Below are 15,537 nucleotides of genomic sequence, written 5' to 3' on the forward strand. Positions count from 1 at the left end.
AGATCACCAAGTCCAACCATCAACCCAACACCACCATGCCCATTAAACCATGTCCTGCAGTGCCATGTCCACACGTTCCTTGAACACCTCCAGGGTGTTCCTCTTGTCCTGTCACTCGTCACTTGGGAGAAGAGACCAACACCCACCTCTCTGCAACCCCCTTTCAGGTACTTGTAGAGAGTGATGAGGTCTCCCCTCAGCCTCCTCTTTTGCAGACTAAAGATCTAGACTACTCTAGATCTGATCTACCCAGGCTGCCAAGGTGTGGGGGGGCAGCTCTCCCAGCTGTGCTTACTCAGTTAATTCAGGATTAACTTTTCTAAAAGCCAGTAATAATTACAGGAGAACAGAATGCACCCATTTTCTAAAATAGTAAGTGAAATAGAAACCACAGTGCTATCACCTCTTAAAAGCACATTACAATTATAATCCTGCTAGCCAAAACACATGCCACAAGTTTTGTTATATCTCTTCAAACCCTTTCCACATCATGAATCCCATTCTCTGTTGAATCAGTAGTGCCGCTGCTTTTGTCAGAGACACTAAAACCCATTCTGCCCTCACTTTAACCAGCATCTTCTGATCAATAAGATCATGCTGACCATAAGGTCGTGTAGCCATGTTAATTTGGCAATCTGCCCAAGCTACCAGCCCAGGTCCAAAGGCAAGCAAACATGGGTCTATCTGCAAAGAACTGGGAAATGCTGGTACAGCAAGTTAGCCTTCATCCAAGCCCCAGCTCACACTCAAAGTACTTCTGGGAGAGGACACCAGAAATACTCAGTTGTTGACCACACAACATTTTCTGACTCTTCTTGAAACTTTGCCCTGTTCCCAGTACTTCACAGAGAGAGACACCTTAGTCCAACCTTTAACCCATTAAATTCAAGACAAAAAGCAAAAAACAACCTCTATTGACATATTCCAGTTCTAAACATAAATTTTTCTAAGATAGGAGCTGAAATTGGGGCTACTGGGTACAACACCATTCTAGTCAAGTACAGTCCTCCTCATTACACCAGTATCAGCCTACAGTTGCCATAGCAGAGTGGTGTGACCAAGGGGTGCTGGAGAATAAGTAACTTTCAAAGATCACTCAAGTACTTGATAGTTCTCTTTACAGGAACCCATTCATCTCCCTCTCAGAGAGAAGGCAGGAAGACTAGACTCTGAAAATCTTAGAGTCAAGCAGTGAAAAATACCTGTTCTGACTTAAACACATAACAGCAAATTCAAATATAACTGAGCTTCACAAATAGAGAACAACAGGGTATTTTCCTTCATTTTGCAGTAGCATACACCCTCCCCTCTCAACTAATTTCAAAAGCTTCAGTTAAGTCAAGTTTTCTTAGATGTGGAGGTTTCCTAAAAAAATAATAAAACTAATCCATTACCTTGAAGGCAGTGCCATCCCATAGCAGTGAAGCAAAACCAAACCAAAACCCCACACCAGCCTCAAACTGGAGGCCCCGGGATGAGCTTAAATAGCACCTCAGGGCCATGGGCGGGGAGGTGGAGGTGCGTGAAACCAGGTGGGGCTGCTCAGGGCCATCAAGGCAATCAGTGCCCTCAGCGCCCTGACACATCAAGCCGGCTTGATGCATCAGGTGGGGATTACTGTGAGAACTATAAAAGCTGGAGGCAGTTAAGATTTTTTATTGTTATTATTCTTTTTCCTTTCTTGGGGAGGAAGTTGAAAGGAGGTTGTAGAGAAATTTTTTGTTCATTAAACCTCTGTATGCTTGGCCAACTGCACTATTGGAGAGTGAAGGTCTGAAGGCTGTTCTTATCCTTATTTTTCATGTGTCACAGGTGTGTTTTCTGTGGGAGCCCTTATTATAGGCTGGAGTATTCATAATACATCAGTCTTCTGAGTTTAGAGGGCTTAATGCCTTTTGCTGAGAGTGCTGCTTCTGCTTATTGCTCTTCCTCTGACTTTGTAGGAAAGGATGGTTTCCTTTCTACTTAGAACTCACTCACAGTCAGCAATATGTAAATGTATATGTGATGGTATATAAGTGTTAGACAAGATAAGAAATGTTTTACAATTCTCTCAACAAAAATGCTAGTGAAAACTTTTCTTAGAAATAAGGATTGCCTCAAACAATGTGTTTTCTCTGCCACTTAGGCTACTTTTCTGTTCTTTGCTAAGCATTATAAATGTTCCTGAAGCAACAGGATTGCTAGTGGTACAGTATGAACTGCTTATATGTTATATATATGTGCCAATACATATGTGAGCAACATACAATTGTGTATGCTTTTTGTGTCATAAAATCACTTTGTTAAGCAGTACATTGTCATTTTAAAGTAATTGTAGTATACACAGGGGTTAGAAAAAATTTTTTTTGGAAGTGAAGTTCAGGCTTCTGGATCCATAATAAAGCACCAAAATCAAAATTAGCTGCTCTTCTCAGCTGGTAAACACCCATAAACATATAAAAGTCAATATAAGGAGCAGCTGTGCAGGCACTAGTCTTAAGCACTGCTAATACACTTTCAAGTAGATTTTTTTCCTCTCATAAAATGGTGATCCTGCTGTACTAGTTATGTCAGCTGCACAGGCTGCTGGCTAATTCCACTGCCGTTAAGAGAAGAAATGTAATTTAGCAAAGCACAATGAGCTTCTGTCAGCCTAAATGGAGCTGCCTGTCTGTTGTGTTGTTGCCCAGCACTTCAGACACAAGAGACTTGCAAAAGCAAATTGTTGGTGCTTTGGCTACTTGCTCAACCCAGATGGAGTCCCACTTTGTACCCTTAACTAGGAAGGACATAACTGATTATCTGGTGATTTTCTTTCTCCCTTTGCCTCTCCTTCATTTTGCTGATATTAGAACAGCATATTGAGCAAATAACGTATGTTCTTGTATGGTCAGAAACTTTCAGGTGCTAATCTGCATTACCACCCTTTACTCCTGTGCAACTTTGTTAGACTGAAGAAATGTATTTCACAGAGCAAATGAGGAAAACATTGACGTAACAGAGCCTTCTTCTGATACTATTCCTTAATCTGTTACTTCCTCTGTCTTAAACTATCCTTGCAATATCCTTTCTTTCCCCTCTTGCTTTAGTTTCAGAATAATAGAATCGCTAAGGTTGGAAAAGACCTGTAAGATCATCAAGTCCAACCACCAACCAAACACCACCATGCCCACTAAACCATGTCCCACAAAGCCATGTCCACACGTTCCTTAAACACCTCCAGTGATGGTGACTCCACCACCTCCCTGGGCAGCCTCTTCCAGTGTTTCACCACTCTCTCAGGAAAAAAATTTTTCCTAATATCCAGCCTGAACCTCCCCTGGCACAACTTGAGGCCATCTCCTCTTGTCCTGTCGCTAGTCACTTGGGAGAAGAAACCAACACCCACAACCCTTGAGACTACTATTTTAATATGCACGATTATATTAATGTGAATGCTTTGTATTTAGCAATTCAGTGTGCATTCTTTCAGTTTTGTGTGCTATGTCAATGGCAAAAGCCTATAGTTGTGTGGATTTCTTATAAAATCTAGATTTCAGAAGTTGCTTGCACATGGTTTATGGATAATGTCATGCTGTAATGGTAGGAAGGAACTCAGGTCTTCTGATGAGCTGCAAAATGGCTTTGGAAGGGCACTGACACTGAATTATTTCTGTAATTTCTTGGGAGGCTCACTGCTTCAAAAACAAGTGATGACACAGAAGCATACCAGTGTTCCCCTTTGGCCTCTGCCAGTATTGAAGCATAGTAAGTTTTAATGTGCCAGGAAAGAATTTTATCAATTTGCAGTAGAAATAAACAGAAGTAGGAAGACTGCAGCATATTAAACACTAGCGTATGTTTTTATGTTAATAACTCCTGAGCAGATACTGATAGCTCCTTCTGTTTGACTCCAGCAAAACTCCCTCCATAGGGTGATAGGATGTTCTAAAATTGCTTTTTTCCTGACTAATTTGAAGAAATGTAAGGAGGTTTCTGCAAATCCTCTGGAGTTCTGTTTCCGTATAGACTATTGCAGGTGTTGTTTCTTTCAGTCAGTGGCTTTTAGTGCTGCACCATGACATTCAACAAAGTTCTCCAGTAAAAGGGTAATAAAACTAGTATTAACCTCAGAGACCACTGAAGAATAGAGTTAATCAAACAGCGGTCAATGACACTGATTACTTCTCAACAGGTTACCTCAGGATCAAAAGTAATGAAACAAACAGTGATTTGAGTACGCTAGAAAGAACCTGTCTCTGTAATATACTGCGGTAGCGAAAGGTTTATACTATTTTTTTAAAGGTTGCAGCTGCCACTCCCTCACCGAGCTACGCAATGCATCTAAAGTATACCCACTGCTCCTCAGCCCTATCTCTAAGGATTATTCGACATGATGTTTGATTACGAGTTCTCTGAAATTCAGTGATGAATGTGACAAAGGTCATTTAGATTCTCTTCTAATCTTGCTTGTTTGCATATAAAATGGTTTTGTGCCAGTCAAGCTGCCAGTAAGTTTTTGCTGACACTGGAAGTAATGTTTGTAAATATTTCTTGATATATTGTTGGGCTGTCATCTGATTCACCTTGTTTGATTTTTTGTTGTTGCATGTCCTTCTCAGAAATCATTAGTGTTTACAACTGTTCTGACTATGTATATATATATATAAAGCTCGATTTGATTAATACAGCAAAACTCTCCAAAGTCTACATGGATTAAGTTTTAGGTGTACACACTTTTTCCAGTATACATAATTAGGAATACTTTCTTTGGGAACACTGAATGCTTCAAATGCTAGTGAAGAAGAAACTGTAGTTTAAAACAAATGGAAAAGGACCTATGGAGAATATTACCACCCAAAAAGAAAATCATCATAGCTTTTTTCTTTGAGGATTGTTTCTTGTAAAATAAAAAGGGAACAACTTGACATAAACAGAGTGCCAGCTTATTCTTTGCTCAGGACTCTGCTTTAATTTGCTATTACCCCAGCAAATCTTGCAGGATACTTGAGCTGACATGAGGCACAGACAGGCATTATCTGACTCTGCTCCATGCCAAACTGCTCCTAGCCCAGAGCAGTAGGTGAGTAGATTGCATACCTCCCAGAAGAGATATGCAGGGACAGAAGATGTGCCTTTGTCTATGCCTTCTTCCTTGGAGCCCTGCTACATTTAAGAGGTCTCTGAAATACATGGTATGTTCCCTTCTCCAGGTACTCAGTGTAAGTACACTTCCCGGGTGCTTACATGTACTGTCCAAGAGTTTTCTGATGTAAAGTAATAACTTACCTCCCCACATCTGTGCCAACAGAGCTCTTTGCTCAAGAAGCGTTTCTCCAGGTATGGTGAGGTTGCTGTGAATTGTTGGTGGGACCTGCAGCTGTTTCTCACAATCATGATCTAGGCTGTACCGCATAAAGCTTCTTTCCCAAGCCCATGAAGAAATTTTTGTTGTATTACATGAAGTCTTAGAGATCTTTTTTGTCTACAAAGCCTCTCTGAGTCCAGTGGTTCCTCATAAGGACACTGAAGTCACCGCTCCAGACCAATTCAGCTTTGGATGGTCTTTAAAATAACAAATGATTCTGTTGCACACAAGTGTGGCTGGAGGAATTTCTTTCCTTCCAAACACTCTGAGTAAAGAGCATTAATTTACCATCTGCCTTTGGGTGCTGATTCTTGTTTATGATCCAGATACACCAGTAGATTTATTTTTGCCCTCAGTTGTAGTGTTTTTTTGTGTCCCAGAGCCTTTACTGCCATCGGTTGCTTTCCCATGTTTGAACAACCAGTGTGATTCACTAAAAGAACTGTTCCTGTATTCGCCACTGTGCTTTGCCTGCAGAAATCAATCATGCTGAAGAAGTATTGTCTGAATAATTTCCTTTGCAGAGCTTAAGCTCTACAGCCACAATTCTCAGTTTTCCAGCAAAAACTTTCTTTCAGCTTTTTAGGATAGGTGTCTCTTACCAATTGGATCATTTCTACAGCCCCATGGTTAGTCTGAAGTTCCAGGTCTCATAGCTTCCAGGTTAACCATCAACTCCTGCTTGATTTCTGTTGCCCTTTACTACTGAATTCCTAGAACTGGCATTTATTTCTTTTTTTTGGTGGGAAGGGGGGACATACTACACTCAGAGGCATTAACAGATGAATCTTTCTGCTGCATATGACTACAAGGTGGCAAAAGATGTCCTCACTGTACAAGTTTGAGGGACCAGATCCCACCTGAGCTCCAAGTTTGACCTAAGTTTGACCTGAGCAGTCTCAACATCTCAATGTCACCTAAACAGTCTTTAGAACTGGCTTTTTGGTAATTCTGCCTGAGATGGATCTACAGCATGTATTTTTTTCAGTCTCCCTCACTATGACCATTATAAGCTTTTAACTTGCCCGAGACAAGAGATGGATCTGTGTACTGTCTAAAACTAGCACTGCATGGGCTCCCAGCTTATGGTGCAGCTATAGCAACTGACGTGTTGTGTGCAGCTGAAGCGTGACTGACTTCACATCTTCCTTTTCACTGCTGTCATCTGACACATGGAAGAAAATGGAAGGATCTATATCAATCCCATGCAATCTGTTGCCCTCAGCATAAAGAATGTAGCCTGTTCAAATGAACAAGGAAAAGACTCATAGTGCTTTACTCCTATTTTGTCATGCAAGCCTAAACTGCTGAAGTCATGACTGTTATTTTATTGGCCATGCCAATTACAGTGAAATAGTAGTTGCTCCTTTGAAATGACTCAGTTGGGTGTTGGATTGCAGATTTCAAATCAGGCTACAGTGAATAACAAAGTCCTTCTAAGAAGAAAAGAAAGCTTCCCTGCAAAGAGGTCTGTCTCCCACTAGTTTCCCAGATGCTAAAAAACAGCTTAACAAAAAGCTGCTAATTAGTGCAACACTCATTGAAAAGAATGTTTCAGAGAAAAATTTGGACTTTGTGGGGTCCAAATAAGAGTAATGTAAGGACGTAATAAGCTTTCACGCTTTTTTAAAATAATAATAAAATAAGGTGCACTTTGTGGCTTACCCCTTTGCTTCACTTAACCTCACCTCAAATTCATTAAAATGAGGAGCTGATGCAAGTGGGCACTACATGTGACATCCAGAGTATCTCTAATGGGCAACATCATCATGCTCTAAGTCACCACTGAGTAGTAATAGCTTCTGGAATCTGGAAGGTAAAAAATGCTTCTGTTCTTCTGTTAGCAGGAAAATTAAACAGGAGGTTAAAAGCAAACTGCTGGTCTCTATTAATGTACGCATTGATGGGCTGTGTGTCTTGGAAAGATTTTGTATAACGAATGAAGGTAACTTCTACCGGAAATGATACCACTGAAGGGACATTTGTGCAAGAAATCTACTTGTGAAATGCCCCAGAATTGTTCTTCAGAGAACAAGAAGCTTTTCAAACTGGTGAGAAAAGATCCCTTCAGGCACTTTTTCCTAGGTCTTAAAGCCATTGCATTATTTCTGAAGGCTTGTTTCAAGAGTATCACAGAATCACTAAGGTTGGAAAAGACCTGTAAGATCATCAAGTCCAATCATCAACCCAACACCCCCATGCCGACTAAACCATGTCCCACAGTGCCACGTCCACACATTCCTTGAACCCCTCCAGGGATGGTGACTCCACCACCTCCATGGGCAGCCTCTTCCAATGCTTCACCACTCTCTCAGGAAAGATATTTTTCCTAATATCCAGCCTGAACCTCCCCTGGCGCAACTTGAGGCCATTTCCTCTCATTCTATCACTTGTCACTTGGGAGAAGAGACCAACACCCACCTCACCACAACCCCCTTTCAGGTAGTTGTAGAGAGCGATGAGGTCTCCCCTCAGCCTCCTCTTCTCCAGACTGAATATAAGTTGGTTTTGTAGCTTTACTGGTATCTGTGTTAATTCGCTGAGCAGGGCAGTAGTAGTTTGTTTTCTGGAGCTGAAAGAGATGGCAAGAAATAGACTGCTTTTAACTCTGCCTGGAATAGTGGCAAGGAAGAGTGCTTAGGAAGATTACATAGCTACTATTCTTCTAACCTTATTTTGCTATTTTATTTATGTTGTTTCAGGTTTATTGTTATGTGCGTTACTTACCATGACATCACTGAAATGAGAAGCAAATCTGATTAACATTGTGGTAAGTTACTCACAGCAATATGAGATGTCTAATGAGTGACAAATTGTCTTCACAGTAGTAAAGCAATAAAACAATTATTTGATCACTAGATAAAAATCCCATCGCTCTATAATTCACTTGTGTTTAGTGATGGGAAACTGATCTTTATCCTAAAGTCTTCACTACTGAAAAATTACTTTTTTCAGAGCACGCAAATGACTTGAAACTACAGCTAGGGTTAATTCAATACTCAGAATTTTCTTGTCTAGATCTCTTAGTACTACTTGAATTACCTGCTGACATTTGTTATAACTGTTGTTTAATGTAGTTTTCACTTTTAAGTACCGATGACTCTTGCTTACATTTGACTGCTGTGGTGCCATTATTTAGTCATACATATTTGAAACAAATAAATTTGTTTAGATGTATGAAATGAAATATACTACGTATATATGTCGTGGTTTAATTATAGCCTATAATGGGCAAGAGTACCTCCTTTCCATTTTTTACGTTCTTCCAGATAATCTGTTAGCTCAACATGCAATGTGTAGAGAAAAGCCACCTAAATAATTAATATCTCAAATTCTGAGGCTATTTGACCTTAAATTCAGCCTCCTGAGTAGCAGACTGAGAGATAACTTGATTATTTTTGCAAAGTGACCTGCTCATGGGAACAATACTCAATAGCATTGTTCTCAGCCTTGCGGAAGAGAATGGTTAGAACTGCTAGTGAAAAGCTGATGTCAGCCAAATTCAACCCAGAGCTAACATGTATTTCCTAGAACAAAAGTAATGAAATACTGGCCCGGCTTATAAGGCAGATGGCAAGCCTCGTCAATACTTAGCGTTTCTCCAGAAACGTATTTTTAGAGACGTCTATGTCCTATTTAGAGGCAAAGTAGAAAAGACGAAGGTAGAGAAACAAACTAAACTGGTGCAAGGTCATGCCTTGCAGACATGAAGACAGAGCTGCGAATCCTGTCATGGGTTGTTGTTCCTATCCTAGCCTTGAGGAGGAAGGGAAGTTGCCTAATCAACATACTGCAATAGCGAGGTTGTGCGTCAGTTGGGAAAATCTATCTTTTTTTTTGACTGAAGCTGGTGACAAATTATGGAGAGTAAGTATTTTGAAGAGAAGTACGGGTTGTTCTTTATGGTTCCAAGAGATCGAGTCTCACTCATATGTTCAGTATTAAACTGTCAATTTTTCTTTTTTCTTTTTGACTAATTTAGTTGTAGCTAACTCTAGTTTTTTGCCCTCTCCTGCATCACTGATGTAATGCCTAATCAGTCCCTGTCACTTCAGTGCACTGGTACCTTCATCTATTCTGTTCTCTGGCTGAGGCATTCAGAGGTGTGCTGTCCACGGGACTGAAGAACCCTAACTCAAGTAACTGGATTCAGGTTGGAGCAACTGCCTGGATTTTGATGTCCCATGATATACCAGAAGTCAGAGTAGATTACCTGATTGCCTCCGTTAGCTCTAAACATTGTGGAAAATCATGTGTGTCCCCTGTTTGTATAATTGTCTGCATGTAGAGAAGTTTCCCAGGAGAGAGGGGCAAGAATTTTATGCTCGGCTACAGAGTTTGCAAACTTAATTTAACCAAAATCTTTCTTTTCTGTAGTGTATTTCTTAATGGCATTTACTGAAAGCCTGTTTCACACCCTTGTTTTGATTTTTTTCCAGTGGTTTTAATTATTTACAGACTGGAACTTGTCTGACAAATGTCAGCATAGACTTGAGAGACGTTTACTAGTAGGCATGGTATCTGGTGTAATACAGGAATAAAAAAGGCAATTTTCCCTTGGTCAAATAATTCACCATGAATAAATTGTCTAACAAATACAGCAGTTTGCAATCAATTAGAGAAGTACTGCTGCTTTTACCAGTTAATTGTTTAAGTGTTATTAACCTATGAAAGTAACATTAAGAACACAGTTTCTTCCAGGAAACCAGTTTTCAAGAATAGCTGAGGGTGACACCCTTAGCAGTGGATCAGCAATTAAATGGAAAATTTAGCATTCAAACTATAGGACAGTGTTAATTTCACTGTCATTCTGATGTGCGATTGGACACTAAAGTCATATGGCAATGTGGCTATCCCATGACTTGACTGCAGAATTTCAATATTGTTGAATTACAGCTGTTCTGGGTTAGATTAAAAATCCATCTATCATAAAACCCCATCTTTCACACTGACAGCACGTCAGAAAATAGTGTCAGAAAAGTTTGTAGCAATACTTTTCTACAATACCCTTCCAGATTTAGTAATTTGAATATCATATCAGTGTTTTGGCAAATATTAATCATGGAGACCATTTCAGGTATCAGTCTCTAGATATGTGGTTTACTTAATTTTCAGGACTCGGTAATATTTGCAGAGAAAGTGATAGGTATCTAACCACTTCAGCAATGACTCACAGAGCTTCTCCTTATTTACAGGACTTCTTTGCATAGCGTGTCTAAACTTGGGAAACAATTAAGAATGGGTATTGAAAAAAGATCTATCTTCTACTGCATATGCCTGTTGTAGATCTTCAATGAGGATGGGAAGACACGTGGAAATGCATTTAAAAATCTTAAATGCTTGTATTAGCGGTGACACCATAGGGGACTTAAAGTAATGACATTTGTCAGCTCTTCCAAACATTGTCACTACAAGGTTGGTTAGGCCAACTCTTTAAAGAAGACCACATAAATATTTTGTTTCAGTGAAGTGTTGTTTTTTTCTAACAGAAAACGTAATTTTGTAAAAGCTGAAAGTTTGTAATTTAGTTACTTGAACTAAACTCTCACCAGAAGGGTCAGTTTCAGGTCAGAGACATCTCTCATATCACAGCCAGTACTGGGTGGATTATGAGTGAATTCTACCAAGTATATGAACCACTGAAAGCAGCATATCTCAAGTGTTGCCTTAAGTTGGTTTTAGGGGGTAAATATCTACGTGGTTATAGAAGTAAGGATGCGGGTAAAGCAGGATCTGCATGCAGAGGTACTAGGATAGCTAGTGTATTTGGAAAACTTAGGTGGCCGTTTTGGGCACACATGAGGTTTATAGGAGTAAGTCTGTTATGTCTTTTATACCATTGCCAAATGCAAGCAAATTTTCCACGCTGTAATTTCTAAAGACCATTAAGGGAAATATGTTCTTTACCGACTTCTTCAGAATATGTGCTTAAGTATGCCAGAAGCAGGAACTGTGTATATGTTAACTTAATTACAAAGAGTTTTCTTCTCTTATTAGTACAATCAACTTTATTCAAAATTAGAGCTATGTGTTTTAAAAGCATAGTCAACCAAATAATCAGTTTAGTTCAAATGGATATATAGATGTTCACATGCTTTTGCCTCTATCTTATCACAATTCTTGATGTTAAAACTTTGCAAAGCCATTTTCTTTTGAAGAATTCATAACAGTGAACAGTGGGATCAAGTGCACCCTCAGCAAGTTTGCAGATGACACCAAGCTGAGTGGTGCAGTTGACATGCCTGAGGAACAGGATGCCATCCAGAGGGACCTGGACAAGCTTGAGAAGTGGACCCATGTGAACCTCATGAGGTTCAACAAGGCCAAGTGCAAGGTCCTGTACCTGGGTCAGGGCAACCGCTACTATCAATACAGGCTGGGGGATGAAGGGATTGAGAGCAGCCCTGCGGAGAAGGACTTGGAGGTACCGGTGGATGAAAAGCTGGACATGAACCAGCAATGTATGCTCGCAGCCCAGGACAACCGTATCCTGGGCTGCATCAAAAGCAGCATGGCCAGCAGGTCGAGGGAGGCGATTCTCCCCCTCTACTCCGCTCTCATGGGACCACACCTGCAGTACTGCGTCCAGCTCTGGAGTCCTCAGGACAGGAAAGACATGGACCTATTGGAGCAGGTCCAGATAAGGCCACAAAAATGATCGGAGGGATGGAACACCTCTCCTATGAAGAAAGACCGAGAGAGTTGGGGTTGTTCAGCCTGGAGAAGAGAGGGCTCTGGGGACACCTTGTCTCAGCCTTTCAGTACTTAAAGGGAGCTTATAAGAAAGATGGGGACAGACTTTATAGTAGGGTCTGTAGCGATAGGACAAGGGGTAATGGTTTGAAACTAAGAGAGAGTAGATTCAGACTAGATATAAGGAAGAAATTTTTTACAATGAGATTGGTGAAACGCTGGCACAGGTTTCCCAGAGAGGTGGTAGATGCCCCATCCCTGGAAACATTCAAGGCCAGGTTGAACTGGGCTCTGAGCAACCTGATCTAGTTGAAGATGTCCCTGCTTATTGCAGGGGGGTTGGACTCGATGACCTTTAAATGTTCCTTCCAACCCGAAGTATTCTATGATTCTATTAATTCCATTTGACTCCCCTTGCAACTTTCAGATCAAGCTGTGTATAGCTCATGTGGTGACTTCAATTCAAATTCCAACACTTGATAGCAAAAAAACCAGGAAAAGGTTTCTATAGCCTGGACTAATCAAACACTTCTCAAAGCCAATTCAAATATTTCTGTGCTTCATTTCAGCAGGTAATTCAAACTACTCCACTCCCATCTTTGCACAGTTGATATTTAGTGGCAGATATGATTGCCTCTGAAAACTGCCTCCTTTGCTATATTCAGATGGCAACATAAAGGTTTCAAAAACACATCCTGAAATGGTGATGCCTCTTGGATGCTACTTAAAATGCAATCATCATGAAATAGGTACTTAGTCAGACAGCATCTGGAATGTTCTTTTCCATTTTGAACATTTTGAGAAAAATTAGCAGAGAAGAAATTCAGGAAAGAGGAATTACAGATGACTACAGATCAGGAGGAATCAAATTATAACATACAAAAATGTTTTAACTTGTCCAAATGAAGAAGCTGTGAAGAGATGTATTTGAAAACTGTAGTGGGGCTATTTGTCCTTTCTAAGCCTGTTCCAATATATGACTCCCCTCAATACTGGGATTTCAGGAAGGATTCTCAGAACCGGAGTTGCTGGCTCTGATAAACCCTGAAAGGAAAGATTTTGCCCAGCCTCTGAACTGTGGGAATATATTAGGAAGGAAAACGCAGCTCTGGGGAAGACGTTGAAGAAAAGGCTCTCCAGAAAGTTCAGGGTGGCACATGGGAACAGGCCTTAGGGCGGGGAAAAGGTAAGTTTGCTTTGGTGTTCAGGAGCAAGTGATGTAGTGGATTCCTGTGGCTGTACGGGGCTCTTGGCCAGGAGGTGAGGGTGCCATGTTAAGGCTTTATCCAGACACCTACCAGCCCCTCTCTGTTCTGGGGGTGGCGGGGAGTAGAGGTTGGCAAGTCAGAAGGATGACTTGTCTCACCCTCACCTCTGTTCAGGTGGGAGTGGAGAGCTCTGGAAAAGCCTCTGGAAGGCCTGGAGTTCACCTAGGGATAAGGACATCTCTGAAGGAAAGATCAGAGCACCAGACATTTGAGTTGATGCCTGTGGCAGAGAATTTCATTGCTGTGTACTTGTTCTGCTACCTTGGAAGAAGTGGTATTTTTGTACCTGGCTGGCTGATGAGTCACCTGAAATCAAACTGTCACAGCAGCCATGAGCATAATCATGGATCATGAGAGGCTGAAGGAGGAAGGAAGGAGCAGGTACCTTGATCTGTCAGGATGCAGGGTGCTTTTAAACAAGAATCTGCAAATTGTTAAAAAAGATCTATATACCAAAGAAAAAGAAACTGCTTAGGTTCTACTGATGTTAAACTAAGGATAATGGTAAGGAAGAATTACATACAATGGAAGGAAAAAACGTTTCAATATTTATAGCTGGGGAATGTAAGATATTACCAAGGTAATTGATGTGTATTGCATCAAATGATTCTCTAAAATAATACTGGACAGAGCGTTGAAACTAAGCCTGCATTAATGGGACGGTGAAATTAATGATCCAACATCAAAAATTTCTCTACCAAGATCTTACTGGCATAAACTACAGATATGTCTCTATGCATCTTTGTAACTCCTCCAGAGTATCCTTTGCCTGACTAAAATAAGGGGCTCAATGCATCTCACCTGCAATGTTTGAAGTGGATTTAATGGGGCTTCTGGGACTACCTCCTATTCCGAGAAGTAATCTGTGCTATTATAAAACCCGTGAGAATTTGCCACGAATCTTCATTACTTGATCCAAATTTTTAAGCTATGATTCTTAAACAGATGTTTTCACTCAAAATAAAGCATGTTTCAAACTGTATTACTACTGTGATACTTTAACTACAAGTACTAGCTTAGTGCTTATTTTTTATTCTGTATTTCTAAGACTTTTCTTCAGTATCCTGAAATTAAGTTCATATGAATATAGGGTTTCTGTGACTGTTCAGATGAAGTAAAGGACCAATATACTTCCTAGAATTGTGTGTGGTATTGCAGTGCCACCTCTGCCAGAGCCAAAATTGAGATCATATAAGAAAACATTATTACTTAATTATTGAGAAATGTCTGAATCATGCTTCAAGAAGGATTAAGTTTAAAAAATTATTAAAACAATTAATTTCAACATATGTCAGTCAGTAAAATAATACAAAATAAAATTCAAGGAAAAAAAGCTAGACATACTTCACTGCCACCCACATACAGAAGGAAAGAGGATAATCAGAATATATAATTAGTAGCAAGAAGAGAGATACATTAATTAACTTCATGAAATTTAAAAGGAAGTCCTGATTAAGATTTATAATTAGTGCTTTTCAAACAGAAGTCTGTGAATCCTACTTATTTCATGCAAAAATATTCTGCTTGGTCTTAACTCTTCAGTTTGTTCTTGATTCACTTCCATCTTTCTATCTGGAAAATATCTGATAGTTAAAGATGCATTAAAATGTCTTTCAGTTTCTTTTCCATGTCAGCAGTGTCTAGATTTTGCTAGAGGGATGTTAGGAAATTGAGAAAGGAAGAATTGACAGGATAATCTTTGTTTAAGTAGTATTTAGCAAATAAAGTATTTCCTAAACTTTTTTTAAAAACTCCTTTTTTAAGCGTTAGGTTTTCTTTTAATTACTTCCAAACTTCAACTTGAGTGACCTAATGCTAAATGTAATGATATAGAGAGACTTAATTCTAGTGGAGCTAACTTAGGGGAAAGTATTTTAATCTTTGAAAGAAAGTGCAGATAAACTATATTTATTTGCCTACATGGTGTGAGTTCATTGGAGGCGGCAGGAGTGGTGAACCACAAAGAAGTTCAAGTTCTTTCCAGGTTGCAGTTTGCTGAGAAATTCTATGAGATTACTATAAAATTGACAGTTGGTGTCATTTCTACATTTCTTCATTCATTTCTACAAGTTCAGAGTAATTTGGTAGTTTTCAAAACATTTTGTTGTAGCTGGAGCTCTTTTTCTTCCAAGTATTTTATCTCTTCTAGGATTGTTTTTTCTTAGTGTTCTATTTTACTACTGACTTCCATGGTTGTAAATTCTGTGTAATTCAGTGGAAATATTCATTAAAGCAGCTAAAGTTAAC

The sequence above is a fragment of the Gavia stellata genome, chromosome 7 (genome assembly GCF_030936135.1).
Source record: "Gavia stellata isolate bGavSte3 chromosome 7, bGavSte3.hap2, whole genome shotgun sequence".
Lineage (NCBI taxonomy): Eukaryota > Metazoa > Chordata > Aves > Gaviiformes > Gaviidae > Gavia > Gavia stellata.